This window comes from Podarcis melisellensis, assembly GCF_964234715.1.
Source record: "Podarcis melisellensis genome assembly, chromosome: 1".
Classification (NCBI taxonomy): Eukaryota; Metazoa; Chordata; class Lepidosauria; order Squamata; family Lacertidae; genus Podarcis; species Podarcis melisellensis.
This window is the reverse complement of record NC_138528.1, coordinates 14997002-15013671: the sequence shown is the minus strand read 5'-3', so window position 1 is coordinate 15013671 and position 16670 is coordinate 14997002. Positions and strand designations below refer to the sequence as shown.

The 16670-nt window shown below is 46.3% G+C and overlaps 1 protein-coding gene across 3 annotated transcripts in view; it reads left to right on the top strand.

The window, feature by feature from the left end:
- The first annotated feature begins 496 nt into the window (after positions 1-496).
- Positions 497-16670, top strand: part of TRAF3 (TNF receptor associated factor 3) — an 83307-nt gene continuing 67133 nt past the window's right edge. Inside the window, exons 1-2 of one of the 3 annotated variants that reach the window (XM_081912108.1) lie at positions 497-772; positions 2341-2401. The gene's annotated coding sequence lies outside the window, so the exon portion shown is untranslated. Of the gene's footprint in view, positions 773-843; positions 1767-2340; positions 2402-16670 lie in introns of those variants that run through there. The other 2 variants (XM_081912107.1, XM_081912109.1) reach the window with 2 other exon arrangements.

The following is a 16670-nucleotide window of genomic DNA, read 5'->3' as shown; positions in this document are numbered from 1 at the left end:
GGAACCGGGTCCCCAGTGCAAGGAGGGCGCAGCGCTCAGCACATGCTCAGAGATGCCACGCTCGCCATCGGCTCTCCACAGCACCAGGCTTAGAAATCCCGGCGGTGTGTGTGTGTGTGTGTGTGTGCAATAGAGGAAAAAGCGCAGCCCCTGAAGCCATTCCTGGCCTACTGCTGGCTGGGTGGGGAGCACCCTCTCCCGATGCCTCCCCGCGCGCTTGCTGCAAGAGAAAGGCGGGCCGGATCGTGCGAGACGGATTGAATGAAATCCCTCCGGGAAGAGCGGCTCGCCCCTCCCACTCCCCCCCCCACCCCCCGCTGCTTCTCTCTTTGCTTGGCAGGGCAGGCAGCCAGTCCGCTGCGCCGGCCGCCCAGAAAAGGGGCTGGCGCGCGCCTGCCGGAGTCCCTCCCCGCCTGGCTTGCGACGGCGAGCTGCTTGCCGCGCCTGCTGTCTGGCGCTTGTGCTGTAGCGAGAAGCCGGGCAGGGCGAGAGAGAGGGGAAGGGAACGCGGCGTGCCGGGGATTTCCAGCCTGGGCTTCGGGAGGGCGGGAGAGGAAGTGCGGGGCGGGGTGAGGGAGAGAAAGAGAGCCGGGGCAGCGCACCAGGGACTTTCCAGGCAGCCGGAGCGAGGCGGCGGCGGCTGCTGCGTTTGGCGGGGCTGCTGCTGGTGCAGCAGGAGGCGGCGGCGGCGGCGCTGGTAGCGACGGCTCTTTTCTCCTCCGTCTCCCCTTCCCTTCCCTTCCTCGCGCAGGGAGAGGAGAGAAGGAAGCAGGTAGGGCAGCCGGGCTGTTGCGCCCCTCGAGGCGCAGGCGGAATCCGGGGAGAGGAGGCGAGGGGGAGGCGGTGTGTGTGTGCGCGCGCGCAGGGGTGCGTGTGTGTTGTGTGTGTGAGGCGGGCGGGCGGGGGGCGCCTCTGGTCTGCTGGCTGCTCCCGCCGCCGCTGCTGCTGCATTTGCGCGCAGGCTGTGAGGGGAAGGAGGTGGTGGATGCCGGAGGTCCTTTCCGGAGCCTCCGCGGGGAAAAGGGAAGGGGGCGTGAGGGAGGAGGAGGAGGAGAGGGGCGGCTGGGTGGCCGGGCAGCCTTCATGGTGGCGCCGCCTCGGCTCCTGGGCTGGAGCTGCTGCTGCGAGGGGCTGGCAGGGCGAGAGCCGAGGAAGGTCGGCGGGCTGGGCTGCGCCGCGGCGGGCAGGAGCGCGCGAGGAGCCGTCGGGGCTGCCTGAGGGCGCGCGAGGGGACGCCCGCTTGCCCGCCCCCCTCTCCCGCTTCGCGGCTGTTGCTTCGCTCTCCCTCTCTGGCGCCCCCCCCCCAAACCACCACCCCCTCATTCCACTCGAGGCAGCTGCCCGCGAAGGGGGTCTGCGCCCGGGGACTATGCAGGGACCCGGTTGCTTCTGTTGCTCAGTCCCATTCGGTCTCCATGCTTTGACTGCCGGGGAAAAGGCTTCTGGGGCTCAGAGGTAGATTCCATTCGCTCGCTGCTACTGCTGCTGCTGCTGCTCTTGCTCTCGACGCCAGGAGCAAATGCTTGCTTCTGAGCCGCTGGCTTTGCTCAGATCTCCAGATCTCCCAAGTTCATCCTTCCAGCTGTTTGCTATTGCTGCTCGCCCCCCACCCCATCCCCGCCGCTTCAGTCTGCCCCGGTGCTTGCTTTAGAGACGGGGGCGCGCGCGCCTGGGTGTGCATTATTGCTCTTTGAAAGAGACTACTTTGGAAGGCCGAAAAAACACACACACCTTAACGTCTCGGTGTTGGAAAGTGGATCAGCGGAGTAAGTCTTTTTTAAAATAAATTAATAAATTCAGAATGGTTTATGTCTATATGTGGGTTGCTGGTGAAGGAAGCATGCTTCGGACCCCCCCTCCTCTTCCTCTCCCATTGCTGTGCCTTAAAGGTGTCTCTGCATGCATTTGATGTGCTGTTTGAATGCAGAATGCTCTCTTAATTTCTGACTCCCTCCATATGCAGTCCGTGTGGGCGGGCCGTAGGTATTTAAAGGGGAAGTGTCTTGCCTTGCAAACCTTTTATTGGGGTGGGGGGTTGTTTTAATTCACTTGTGGCAAACTCCTGTTGTATCCACTTTGCATGTTCCCACAGGCTAAACCTTTTTATTTCTTGGCTTGGTTGCTTCGCGGTGACTGCACTGATGCTTGCAGTAGGTTGCATGTTGAATTTCAATCAGTGGTAGCAGCCATGGAGGATAAGGGAACATTGCAGTTGCAAGTGGAGGGAGAGCTCTAGGACAAGATACAGGATAAATTATCTGTAATATGGGTGCGTGCATCCTCTCCTATTGAAAAAAACAAAACCCTTGTGTGTGTGTGTGTCTGTGTGCTCTTTCATAGGAATAGCCTTGTAGCCAGTGCGGAAGAAGGGAGCTCTTCTGTAAAGGACACAGAAAGAAAGGTATCTATTATGGCCTTTACACATTATGAATTGGTTAGCCGTTTGCAACCCACGGTGCTTTTTAGATGTGCATGGTTGTAACATGTGGGGAATGTTAACTTGTGTATGATTACGTCATGTCGTAGTGTAACGAAAGGGAATGGGGTTTTTAAAAGTTTTATCCTGAGTCATTCCTCTGCAGATGAAATCTTTTGTTAAAAGCAGTAACTGCTATGTTTTTGTCCCCGTCCCCCCGCAGTAAGGCAGGAAGGAAAAGCCAGTAACTGATCAGTCACAGAGATGTATATTTAGATAATGCTTGGAGGTATGATTAAACTTGGAAAATCGTAGTTCGCTTAGCATTCTGGTCATGTCTCCATAGTGTTGTACCAGGGTATTGCTGATAGAGGATTTGCATGGTCTTCCAGCTGCAGGAGTCCTTGCTTCCAGCTGTAGTTAAGCCTCTTTGCTCTTACCATTTCCCAGTAGCAGAATGGGAAGGATCCGCAACGCATCATCGGGGTGTTGTTTTTTTTAAAAGGATATTGAATGCTTGCGTATTTGTGTGTGTGTGTGTGTGTGTGTGTGTGTGTGTAAGGGTGAGGAGGGAAGAAGAGTTGTCAGTCTCTTGGCGATGGCTGAACGTTGTGCACTGTGATCAATGAGTTTACAGAAAAGCATTACGTGTTATACTACTTTTAAGAGATGCATCTGGGCTCTGTTTTGCTAGGTGACTGAATTTGACGTCTTTGAGGCTAGGATTGCACCAGTGGTATTGTAATCTTAAAGTACGGTCCATAAAGGGGTGTAGCTTCTATTCTAGCATATGCTGTTGAATTGCAGTACTATGAATGGCTTTCAACATGGATTCTGACCCTGGCTGTTTAGTGCAAAATGCTTATTTCAGATACTTACTTGGGGGGGGGGAATACGGTAGCTGAATTGCAACCTATGAATACATTTCCATCTACAGATGTCTTCCTCCCTCCCCACCTCACAATCTCGTTTAATCACTGAGGTCCAGCTTATGGTTTTGAATTGGCGTATGTTTAGCTCTTTAAAATAAGAGAAGGCAGTTTTTCAAAGTTACATTTTCTGGATTAAGATGCTTGTGAATATAGTATGCATGCATTTAGTTTAAAGTGTTTATAGGAAAGACATTAAGCGTATGAGGCAAAATCACTTTCGTGTTTGAACGTGTGGTTTCTTGGTCTTGTTGGGAAGCCCCTGAGAATACTGGTTAATAATGGAAACAGTGATCTTACTTGAGGTTAGGCAGCTAAAGTTATCTTCGTAGTTAGGATTTTGCACATGCTTCTAAATGCAAGCTGCGTTCATTGTTGTTGTATGGTACGTTAGTGAAATGCTTTTTGGTTCAGTAGCACCGAACATTTAACATGTTCTGCGTATGGTGGCAAAGGAGCCAATCCAGCATGTGGGTGAGGAAGGATACGGACATCCAGAGCTTTCCTGGAATACAGCAGTAAGGAAGGCTGATCTTTTGTGACAGCTGGACACAGACATTCTGGAAGTGAAATAGGCATACGATTTGGGATTGCCGTACACGAGACATTTCAGTTGAATTAATGTGTATGTTATTGCCATCTAGTCATCAGTGGGTATGAAACACATCACGGGGTTAAAAGCAAGGAATTCTGTAGTAATTGTCAGCGTGTAGTAAGACACCTAAGAACTGGGCTGGATCCAGCCGAAGGCCTATCCAGCGCAGCATCCCTTTTTTACACAAGTGGTCAAGACAAGAAGATGCTTCTGAAAGCTTCGCAAGCAGGACATGGAGACGTTAATTCTCTCTTCCGTTGTTGTTTCCCAGCAACGGGCATTCAGATGCATGCTTCCTCTGATCTGGAGGAAATATATACCCATTGTGAGTAGTAGCCATTGAGAGCTGTATCCTTCAATGACCAGGGATGAATTTGTAGAGAAGAGCATCAATGAAAATTCCGAAACAACCGGCAGGGATTTGTTAAAGGAAACGGGTTCTGTGCTGAGGATGCATTTCAGAATGCCTGAATGCATGCGAATTATTTCCATGCCCTCAAGTGACTTTTACATCGCAGTGCATACAGACGAGGCGAGATGGAAAAGAGGCTGTAGGTTAAAGGAAAGGGTATGATGCAGTGGAGCGGTTGGAATATTCACGCTGGAATTAAATAGCACAATGTGCTCTTAAGTTTTGTTTTCCCTTTATGGGTTTCTTTAAATAATAATAATATAGGCTTGGATCCCAGTTATTCTTAAAATCAATGCAAGTCTACATAAGCAGCAGCAGACGACAACAACAACAAAACTAGAGTTGCAAAGCCGGCTGCTGGCAAATTGCCTCCTGAAATGTTTTGACATGACCTTTCGTGACTCAGTGCCTTGACTCAGTGGCGCTCTCCACGCTCTTTTCAACAGGCTTCTTTTAGCCTAGTCAATTTCTTAGCCAGTGGAAAGTGGGATTGTTGTCCTCACTGTCCGTGGCTGTAGCCATTGGGTCAGTCTGCATGGACTTCCCTGCAAGCAGAAGAAGGCTGTGGCTTTCTGCTTTTCCCAGCGCGCACACCTGTTCCACCTCCAGGCGCAGTAGACACCCACATGTGGGCATAAAATAGGACCTCTGCATGTATAAAATAAAAAAAGGGTAATGTACAAAATAGAATGCATGCGGTCCTGATCTGTGCAATCAGCTGGAATTTTATGGATGTGGTCATTTAGCAAGTGCCAGAGTGTGACCTTGCTTCCCCTTCTCCAGTGGTGGTGAAATAAGCTTGAGCTAGCCCATTGGGTAGCAGTAGTCAATGGGAGGTTTGGTTCTCTGAAATGCACCTATAAAATGGGTATAAAGTTTTCTTTTGCAGTCAAGTGGTTTATTTTTTAAAATAAGGATTTCTTCATTACGGGAAACCCTAAAGTACTTCAGTCTGGGGGTTCTGACTGGGGGTCCCCCCCCAACATTAGAATAGTTATATCTGATTTTACTTCCATCATGGTAAATTCATTGGTAGCCTTTTAAGGTGTGTGGTTTTGTCTGCATGCACATATATGGTATTATTGTTTCAGTAATAATTTCATGCCAGTGCCTTTTCTTCTGGGATTTACTGTTTTATGCCTCTTGGGATTGTAGAAGGTAGTAATAGTGTCAGCCTTGTTTGACAGAGCCGTTCTAGCTAGCAATTTATATTGTGTGTAGAATTCTGGAGTGGTCCTTCCTTGCTTTCGAAAGAATCTCCTAAGGATGCTCAGAGCTAATTCTGGATCTTACTGCAGACTCTACTCCATATGGCTGGATTTGGTAGGAAAGCACAGAAGTGTTGCTGCCTTTCCTCAAACGAAACTTAAAATGTTGCTGCAGCAAAAACAATCAATGTTTAGGGTACAACCAGGACTGTACCTTGAGTTTATAGCTCCACCCCACTAGCGGAAAGTATTGCACGTATTCAAAGAGACTTTGTGTAAATGCCGCATGGCAGGCGCGAGAGAATTGCCAACATGAAACTTTCATTGGGTCCTTGTGGATTCGTTTTTGAAAACAAACCCTGAAACGCAGGTACCTACCATTTACTCAAGAGCATCATTTTAGATCCCTGTACAGCCTTTTAAAAACGGAGAGTTAATTTGTATTAATTTTAAACTCCCTCATCCCAATGTATTTGAAGCTAGGGTTAAAAATAGTAGGAACAACCAGTTATCCACAATTTGTTCCAAACCCCTACAAAGATACAAGTTTTTTGCCCATACACTAGTGCCCTCACTAGTGTCCTTTTTTGCCCTCACTAGTGAGGAAGTGCTCTGAATCTCACTTAGGAAGGAACTACCCAGCCTACAAACCACTATTGAGATGGCCTTGCTTTCTGTCCCCAAACCTACGTATCTTGCCCTGTGTCCTTTCATGCACTGCGGTGGAGGAAGAAAGCCTGCAGGTCCCACCAGGAAGTTCTTGAAGATGACCAGCAATATCTTCCAGGGGGCTTCCCCTCTAAGAAGAAGCAGAACTACCTCCACAATCTTTGCAGATCCTTGCAGTCAGCTGATTTATCTCCATACTGCAGAGTTAACTACTCATCCCAGAGCCTTCTTGGAGGAAGTGGAATTTTGGCTGGGAGATCAACCCTTAAAACTGAGGTTGGGGAGAGAATGTGAATGAACACAGGTCCATTGATTTGGAGCTGTTGCTGGAAGCCACTGGTAACTCCAGGTGACATTTATTTTGATTTATTTATTTTGATTTTTGTATCAGCTGTTCCTTCAGGAAACTTGGATCAGCAACTCACCACTGTGGTTGGAGGGAAAAAGAGAGAGAGAGAGACAGCAACTTGTTCAAGGTTTCTTGGAGCAGGAATTTCAACACGGGTTTCCTATTTTCAAGCTCAAAACTCTAGCCGTTGTACCACACTAGTTTTGATGCTGTACTTGAAACAGCTGTTTCAAATGCAATTAATAAATACATTGCAAAGTAAAGCTTGCCTGCTTTTCTAGATTCCCAGTGCCGACAGCAGTGAGAAACCTGTGGTTCTCCAGGTGTTTTGGGTCTCTAACTCTCATCAGCTCCAGCCAGCATGACTAGTGGTTAGGGATTGGGGAGCTGTGGTCCCACAAGAACTGCAGGGCTACAGGCTCCTGATCCTGGCTCTGTCACTTGGAACTCCCGCTGACTGCTGTCGTCATCATACAGGCTGCGTAGATGCACCAGTTCTTCTTTGAATAAGATTTGATGAAAGGAGCCAGTCTCCGAAATTAATGTGTCTGGATTAATAACTTTCAAAATACCAGCAGACATTGATCTTGTTGAAACTATTTTTCTGTGTTACTCTGTTAAATATGGTTTATACCCAGTTCTGATGATGGTGAGAGGCAGTCATCCATCTTTCTAGTGTCATGGTTAGTTTACCTTACACATAAGGAACCCTTTCCTTCAAGATCTTTAGAAGGACACCTCTGTTCCAATACATAAACTTATTATCACTTTGAAAACCAGACCTTCAGCCAGGAATAACAAGAGACTCAGATCACCCACCAGTTATAAGTCTTCGTTCTGTGGCTAACAATGGTATTAACCAGTAAAATGGTAATACTGCACAAAATTGAGAAAACCCATATTTGAATACTACCCCTCCCCCAAAAAACTCCACGTTTCCTGCCTTACTTGAATCCATGGTGTAACTCTTGAGTATGTAGTGGCAAAGGAAGCATTGAAGTTCCCGGTGTTGTGTCATTAGACCTACCCAAGAAACACTTGCTTTCAGAAAGAGACCAAGTCAGGGTTCCTATACTAGGCGATACAAGACAGGTTCTGATGTGCCTGTTCAGTGGTTGCTTGGGATAAAATCTGGACGATCAAGGATTGTTAGTTATTATATGTTGATCCTGGAGCACCATTGATTGTGTGCTATTGTGAGTGCCATAAAGGAGATACTTTCCTCTCCACAGACCACAGGCAGATATATATTGTAGTGAGTTTGTGGGTGCCCGACTCTCCTGTGCTATGTGTTTCAGACTCCCCCATGTTAAGAGTTTCTGGGTGGCACACACTCCTGGATTCAACAAATGTTAAAATGTAAGCTTGACCCTTTTCCTGAGGTGGTGATGGAGCATCAGAATAACATAGTAAAGGTGACAAGCCATTAGGAAAGCCAAGGTGAGAGGGCTCTGTGACAGAGGGCAAGTGGGTGGGGGCACCTCCTTCAGCTCTTAGAAGACAAAGGCAGAATTTGGAGTAGAATTTTAGAGTTGGCCGTGATGTGCTCTAGAGCAGTGTTTCCCAACCTTGGGTCTCCAGCTGCTGTTGGACTACAATTCCCATCATCCCTGACCATTGGTCTTGCTAGCAAGGGATGATGGGAGTTGTAGTCCAAAAACAGCTGGAGAACCAAGGTTGGGAAACACTGCTCTAGAGGACAAAAAGGGTTTCAGACTGGTAAAGGCGGCAAGCTGGAATGAGGTTCAGAGCACGATGGTTGATTTATCTTTGAATCCAAGGCAGATGTTGTAGAAGAGTCAAGACCCGCTTGGGGTGTTGATGCTGTGAACCACTTCGCCGTAGGCTCAGGTTGTATATACAGTGGTACCTCAGGTTACATACGCTTCAGGTTACAGACTCCACTAACCCAGAAATAATACCTTGGGTTAAGAACTTTGCTTCAGGATGAGAACAGAAATCGTGCTCTGGTGGCACGGCAGCAGCAGCAGGCCCTATTATCTAAAGTGGTGCTTCAGGTTAAGAACAGTTTCAGGTTAAGAACAGACCTCCAGAACGAATTAAGTTCTTAATCCGAGGTACCACTGTATGTGTAAGTAAACCACCCCAGTCTCTGCTGTGCCTCATTTCCAAATGGAAATGTGAACCCCAGGTTAAGTGCCTGGAACCCTTGGAATTTTGCACACAATTTTCTGTCTGCCTGCATTGCAGACCTAGATTGTGTGACCTCAAGTCACGCTGAATGCTAGTGATACTGGGTGCTTCCTTGGTCTGGTCTTGTTTTCATGGACCATGGTTTATTAGTACCTGTGCTGGAGTAGAAAGAAGGTCAGGCAGTGAGACTGGGAAGGATCCATTCTCAAGACCCTGGGGAAATGTTGTCGGAGATGGAAACACTGAGCTGGGTGTAGCAGTGATATAAGGCAGGGAATAGGAATCCTGAAGCCTTCCAGATGTTATCTCCTCCTCCCACCATGAGACCATTAATCTCAGGGTTGCGAGTTCAAGCCTCATGTTGGGCAAAAGATTCCTGCATTGCAAGGAGTTTTACTAGATGACCCTCATGGTTCTTCCAGCTCTATGATTCTGTGAACCCTGACTTGTGCTGATGGGAGCAGGCATTGAGCAACATCTAGAGCAGCCCAGATGTTGTTGGACTGCAACACCCATCATCCCTGACCACTGGTCCTGCTAGCTAGGGATGATGGGAGTTGTAGTCCAACAACAGCTTGGAGACCCAGGGTTGAGAAAGGCTGATCTGTAGGGCCACAAACACCACACACCTCTGCATCTTTATCATATGATGAAGTGAGAATAATGCCAAAATGAGGAAGAAGAAAACGCTAACAGCTGATACTACAAAGGCACTAAAGCAAAATAAAAGAAGCTTTAAACTTAATCCAGGAGGGAAGAGGGAGGCAATGTAGAGATGTTTTCAAAGGACAGAGACTTTCTCGGTGAGGGGAGAGAGAAATTAGATGAAGGGAAGAGTTTGACAGATGCTGAAGGCGAAAGAGGAGGCTTCCGTTGTGTGGCAATACATCCTTTGTGGAGCAACAGCTGAAACTTTCTGGCTTCATGAATTTAATAGAGTTGCATATTTCAGAGTTCTGCCATAAAATCCAGGAGACATTAAAATATAATCTCCCTTGGGGCGTGCCTCATGTAAGCCTTGCTGAAGACATGCATTGCTATCTATAGAATCTTCTTTAAAAAATAATGTAAAAGTGGTATTTTTAAATAGTTTTAAAGCTTCCTGGTGTCTGAGCCTTTGGCTTTGTTAAGGGCACTTAATCGAAGGGCTTTTGATCTAGCAGACACATTTGAGAATCAAAGAGGAAGAGAAGCGGTTTTTGCACCCAAGATAGGTCTTGACTGCCAGGGAACCCTACAGAACACCGTGGGATGTGGTGGTGGGGTGTTGCAATAGAATAGAAAATAGGCCAAAAACAAAACAAAACAAACAAACAAAAAAACCCCACCCCAAACCCCTTCATTCTCATTAGCAGAGACATCTGCTGGCCACAGTGCGATGGTCACCTCCAGGCTTGACCACTGTAATTTGCTCTAAGCGGGGCTGCCCTTGAAGCTGTCCCAGAAACTCCAGCGGGTGCAGAATGCTGCAGCGAGGCTCCTCGCGGGGTCTCTGTCATGGGAGCATATTCACCCAGTGCTTTTCAAACTGCACTGCCTCCCAGTAGAGTACAGGGTCAGATTTAAGGTGCTGCTTTTGACCTTTAAAGCCCTTCATGGCCTAGGACCCTCGTACCTACGGGACCGCATCTCCTGGTATGCCCCACGGAAGCCTCAAGGTCCATAAATAGCAACACCCTAGTGGTCCCGGGCCCTAAGGAAGTTAGATTAGCTTCAACCAGAGCCAGGGCCTTTTCAACACTGGCTCTGGCCTGGGGGAACGCTCTGCCTCATGAGACCAGGGCCCTGCAGGATCTGATTTCTTTCTGCAGGGCCTGTAAGACAGAGTTGTTCTGCCTGGCCTTTGGCTTGGAGCCAATTTGATTCTTTTCTTTTCTCCTCCTGCGATGAGGCTACATTTTAATATTTTAATGTATCAATATTTTAATGTTGTATTTTAATTTTGTTTTTAAGTTGCATTCATTCAACTTATTTTTATTATTTCTTGTTAGCCGCCCTGAGCCCGGCCTTGGCTGGGGAGGGCGGGGTATAAATAAAAATTATTCTTATTCTTATTCTTATTATTTATTATTAAAGTGCTTGCATGAGCACAGTGGCACCAGTTGGATTCCATCCAACACTAGATCACAGCTCCCAATCCTTTCATACAAAAATCCATTCCAGGTTTTCCCTAAAAGCTTTCTTTGTGTCAGTAGCCTTTTTTTTTTTGTGGGGTGGGGGACGACTTTCGGTGTTGCTGTTATTCAACAATTGATAAATGGAAACCCTTGTTGATTTATTGCACATCTCCCCAATAGACATGATAGAAAAGGAGAGAGAGGAGGGTGCTGCAAATCACCCAGAGATTTACTAGTAGATTTCTTGCTTTCTTTGGTTATACGTGGGTAGTAGTTGCAATGCCGTTTTCATGGTGCTGCTTAAAACGATGGAAGCGGTTGTTGAGAGGCTTAAGTACGTTGCAAGTAATTCAGCCACTTTCTACCTTCTCAGAATGATTCATTGCACTCAGAATAGGGGTTGAAAGGCTATTTACTTTCGATATAGAGTGGCAGAATTTCTCTTGGGTCCATGTAGAAGTGGGGCATAGTTTAGTTCAAGTATTTGCCGTACGTATGTCCCATCTTTTTGAGTAATGTGAGTTATTTCGGGTGAAAACTCCGCCTTTATTTAACTTAGCAGACTACCTAGAACTTGGTTAGCACGAGCCACCAAAATTTGAGTCTCAACCAACACCACATGAGCGCAATACATTTAGAGCATATTCGTGCTACTTTAACAGCCACAGCTTCCCTAAAGCATCGTAGCTTAACCTCTCAGGGAACTACAATTCCCAGCATGCTTACCAAACTGCAGTTCCCAGGGCACATAGTGGAAAGCTATGTGCCTTAAGTGTGTATTGTGAACGAAACCCAAAGCTGTGTGAGATTTCTATGTGTTTTCAGCATAGCCATCATGCCTACCAGGCTCTGTTGTTTCCTAGATATGGGATGAGGACTCTGTTGTCTTCCAGATGTAGTAGGACCACAACTCCCATCACCCCTGACTGTTGCCCATGCTGGCTGGGGCTGATGGGATCTGGAGTCCAGCAACAGCTTGAAGGGCTTACCCATGTCTTAAGACGAGAAATCACTAGCTGTGGTTCTGGCACTGTCCTTGCTACCCATGCGTTTCTCATGAAGACTTAATCCTATAAGTCATTATTATTTACTGGGGCTTAATTCTCTTGCAGTCTGTAAATCTTTGGGCTGTGTTTCTTGTAACTACTGATGGGGAATTGACTGATTTTAAAACAAACCTTAGTCTTTGTTATTTTAACATGGTTTTAAATAAATCTTACGTCTATATCGTAAACCGCTTTGAGATTCATTTCTTTAAAATATGAAGTGGTCTAGAAATAAGTAATAATAAAAATTATAAATAATGATGTTCTCTTGGTGTGGCTCTAAGGTGAGCTGTAAGCTGTTTTATTCCATCCACACCAGGGAAGGCCTTGTGGTGGTGTGGGACTTCTGTTGTTTTCATTATTGGAATTTGTGTATACAATGGTTTTGATTTTGCAACGTGTAATCAATAGACTAACATATACATTTAATAAAAAGTTTGGCATGTAGGAAGCTGCTTTGTGCCACATCAGACTTTTGTCAGTTTAGCCTGTTGTTCTCTGGCTGGCAGTGGTTTTTCCAGGATCTTGGGCAGATATTCGTCCCCATCACCTGTTACCTGGTCCTTTTAACCAGGAGGTGCCTGAACCTGGGAACCTCTGTATATAAAGTGTGTGCTCTCTTCAACTCATATGACCTTCCTTCTGAGTTTTGCGTTTGGCGAAGGAGATAAAAGCAATTTCAGGTTTGTTTCCCCCCCCCCCTGAAAGTAATTCTGCAGAGGCAGACGTGGGTGGCAATAACCTGTGATAATGGAGCCCAAAATGCTCCTTGGGGCCTATTCAGTGCAGCCAGAGGAGGACTCTGTGCATGCCACCTGAAATGTGTGACGCCAGACACCACTGAGAACGATTTGGGAAGGAAGGTAAGAAAGAAAGAAGCAAACAAACCATACTTGGTGGATGGTTCAAGTGTCAGTCTAAATTATGTCAGGATTTGGACTCTGCGGTGTTGGTGGGAATTTCCATTTTTGAAATTTGTGTTTGTTCATGTGACCAGCCTAATGGCATGAAGGTTATTAATGACCTAGATTGGGACAAAAGACTATATTTTTAAATTTAATTTGGACTGGAGGAATGTACTTGCTTTATTAGGCTCATTTGTACACCATTCTTAATTTAGAAAAATCACAAAGGTTCTAATGAAGGTAGGTGGATGGGTACCCCCTCTGTTGAAAGAGTGGAGGGTCGTGAGACACGGGGTGAATCCTTCTCAGTATTGGTACCAAGGCCATTGAACCTGCTCCTCATGCAGCCTTGTTCCTCCCTTATTCCTTTCAATAGGCACCAGCTCAACAGAGGTTGTTTTTTTAAAGAAATATAATAGAGTGTTTAGGGTTCATTGAACCTTGGTTTACCGATTGTTCTTCAGTGGTGTACATAAGAATAACTCTTCTGGATCAGGTAAAAAGCTTGAATAGTCCAACATCCCATTCTCGCCATGGCCAACCAGATGACTATGGGACACCCCCCCCCACAGGACACAAACACAACAACACTCTCCCCACTTGTGGTTGCCAGAAACTGGTATACAGAGCCATAACACCTCCCAATACTTTAGATAGTATGCACCTAGTGACCATCAATAGCTTTACCCTTCAAGAATTTGTCAGAACCCCATTTTAAATTACTTTATACCCCTTTATGGCTTTTTTTTGGTGGGGTGTCTCTATTTATTTTAAAATAAAGAGTATAATGTATATTTTTCCTAAACTTGAAAGTCCCTGAAAGGAGCCCCAACCTTTTTCTAGGCCTGCTTAGATTCAACATGATTGGATGAAGGCCTTATGTTCCTTTATCCAATCCCTCTTTCTCAGTGTTATAAACTCAGATGTATAAACTAGGTGTCAAATGGCTTCCTTAAACCAGGGTTACAGTCGCCAAAACAGAATGTCTAGTTGCCATTTTTGGGCAAGATGGCTCTAAAGCCTTATTTTTCAAATAACGGACTGACTGATTGATTCTCAGTTAAACATCTGGCTAGTTCAGATGACCACCTTGAAGCTAGGTTAAGAGCATTGAGAACTTAAAGAAGAAAAGTCCCTTGACCATGTGCATTGGCCTGTTCTGATCTCTTTTTCTTAGTGGTGACTGTTCCTTCTCAGGCTGCACAGAAAAATCAGTTTGGTTCCAGAAATTCATCCCTATTGTTCAGATAAAATATAATGGATAGAATTCTGCAGGATGGGGTTTTAGAGTGTGAAAACAGCCCAGATCCAATGATCCCCAGATGGTGGAGATGTCAGGTGCCAACCTGGCGCCCAGGAATCTTCACTTGGTCGCAAGTGGTTGAAAGCTAGGTGCAAAACGCGCCTGGCACCTGGCTAATTTCGAACATTGCCTCTTCTAGTAACTCCCAACCTAGTGTTGAATTAAACATTACACTATTAAGACCATTCAGTCAGGTCAAGCATTTCTGGTTGTCAGATGGAATGAAACCTCTCCTTCCCCTGTATGCTGTTCTGGGGGGCTTTCCTGATCCCTAAGAGCAGATACGGGCCAGGGAGGACAGCCCCATTGCACTAGTGCTACTACAGTGGTGCCTCGCTAGACGAAAAGAATTCGTTCCGCGATTCTCTTCGTCTAGCGGTTTTTCCGTCTTGCGAAGCAAGCCCATTGACAGCTTAGCGGATTAGTGCTAGAGCTGTCAAGCGGCTTCCAGCGATCAGCTGTTAAGCGGCTTATCAGCGGAACAGCTGATAAGCGGCTTAGCGGCTTAGGAAAAGGGCAAAAAAACAAAAAAAAAAAAACCGCCGGGGGACGCAAGATTTTTTCGTCTTGTGAAGCAACCCCATAGAGAAATTCGTTTTGCGAAGCGCCTCCAAAACGGAAAACCCTTTCGTCTAGCGGGTTTTTCGTCTTGCGAAGCATTCGTCTTGCGGGGCACCACTGTATATGCAACATACAACTGTGTGTAACATACAGTTACACCACGAATCCACATTCTTTTCCTCAGCAATTATGGCCAGTTCAGATTGTATCAGACTCAGGTGCTTGGGTATTAGTGTGCATTATTCATTTTGGCTCTTATTTATGTGTTCATTGCCTGTTTTCTCAGTTTAGATAGGTCTTCCTGGAGTTTTTCACAGTCTCCTAATACAGGTCCTTGAGGGGATTTCATTGCTTGTATGCCCTTTGTACTTCTTCCTACTGTTTGCTTCCTGTTGTTCAGCCACTTGTTGATCCCCAAGATGTTTCCATTTGCCTAACTTGGGCATAGCTTTCCAATGTGCTTGTGAATGATGTTTCCTTGACATCATTGGGGGCAGCTGATCAGCCAAGCATCTTCAGCCGGTTCTTTTAAGAAGACACCTTTTCCTGCAGTCTAGAGAGGCTGTGGCTCTGTAAGCAAATCAGCAGGTACCACGAAAGTTTTTCTCCCCCCCCCTTTTTAAAGGAAAGTTAAGGATGTGGTGGTGCTTAAATGCCCTGCAATTGAACCAGATCAATGGCCAGTCCGGAGGGTGCTTCTTCCTATCGGCCTCTTAAACTCTTACATACTGTGATTTCGATTAAGTGGTTCAGTTGCTTCTCTTGCTTCTACTCTCCAGTGACAATTCGGTGTTGGGAGGGAGGGAGCTCGTTCCTCAAACATACGTTTTCACCATTGAACTTTGCAGCAGCAACAACAACAAAATTCTTGGAAAATAACACTAAACTTTGCAGAACTGGCTCCTGCAGGAACCAAGAAGAGCATTTCTCAATAAATACGTTAAATCTTTAAGGTGGTAGCTTTTAGAGAGTTCAGCCCATGTGGCCTCTCTTCCTCGATACCACCCTCTTCTTCCGCCCCGGATTGTTCATCACTTTGCAGAAGAGGAACAAACAGACCTGAAAACTGCAGACACAGCGAGTCCCTGATCTGGATTGGAACCATGGTGGGTGGAGGTAGAGTGGCTTTAATCCACCCTCCCCTGCTCATGCCAGAGCCTTGGTCCAAATCAAGCTCCGGCACCTGCAACTTGTATGAGGAAAAAAGCTCCCATTTGCTTTAATTGGAGTTCCGCCACCCCAATGTAAATTGCAGATGTGTGTGTGTTTCTGAACAACTAGCTTCAGGGGTGAGGAACTGGTGGTTCTCCAGATGCAGATTGACTCCAACTCCCATAAGTAGCGTTAGAAACTCAGATATATCAGCTAGGTACCAAAATGGCACCCTAAACCAAGGTTTTTGTTTCGTTGTTTAGTCGTGTCCGACTCTTCGTGACCCCATAGACCAGAGCACGCCAGGCACTCCTGCCTCCTGCAATTTGGTCAGACTCATGCTGGTAGCTTTGAGAACACTGCCCAACCATCAGGGTCTTTTCCAGGGAGTCTTCTCTTCTCATGAGGTGGCCATAGTATTGGAGCCTCAGCCTATAAGTTAAATAAGCAGGGAGACAATATATAGCCTTGTCGTACTCCTTTCCCAATTTTGAACCAATCAGTTATTCCATGTCCAGTTCTAACTGTAGCTTCTTGTCCCAAATAGAGATTTTTCAGGAGACATGTGAGGCATGCCCATTTCTCTAAGAACTTGCCATAGTTTGCTGTGGTCGACACAGTCAAATGCTTTTGCGTAGTCACTGAGGCAGAAGTAGATGTTTTTCTGGAACTCTCTAGCTTTCTTCATAATTCAGCACATGTTTGCAATTTGGTCTCTGGCTCCTCTGCCCCTTCGAAATCCAGCTTGCATTTCTGGGAGTTCTCGGTCCACATACTGCTTAAGCCTGCCTTGTAGAAATTTAAGCATAACCTCGCTAGTATGTGAAATGAGCGCAATTGTGCGGTAGTTGGAG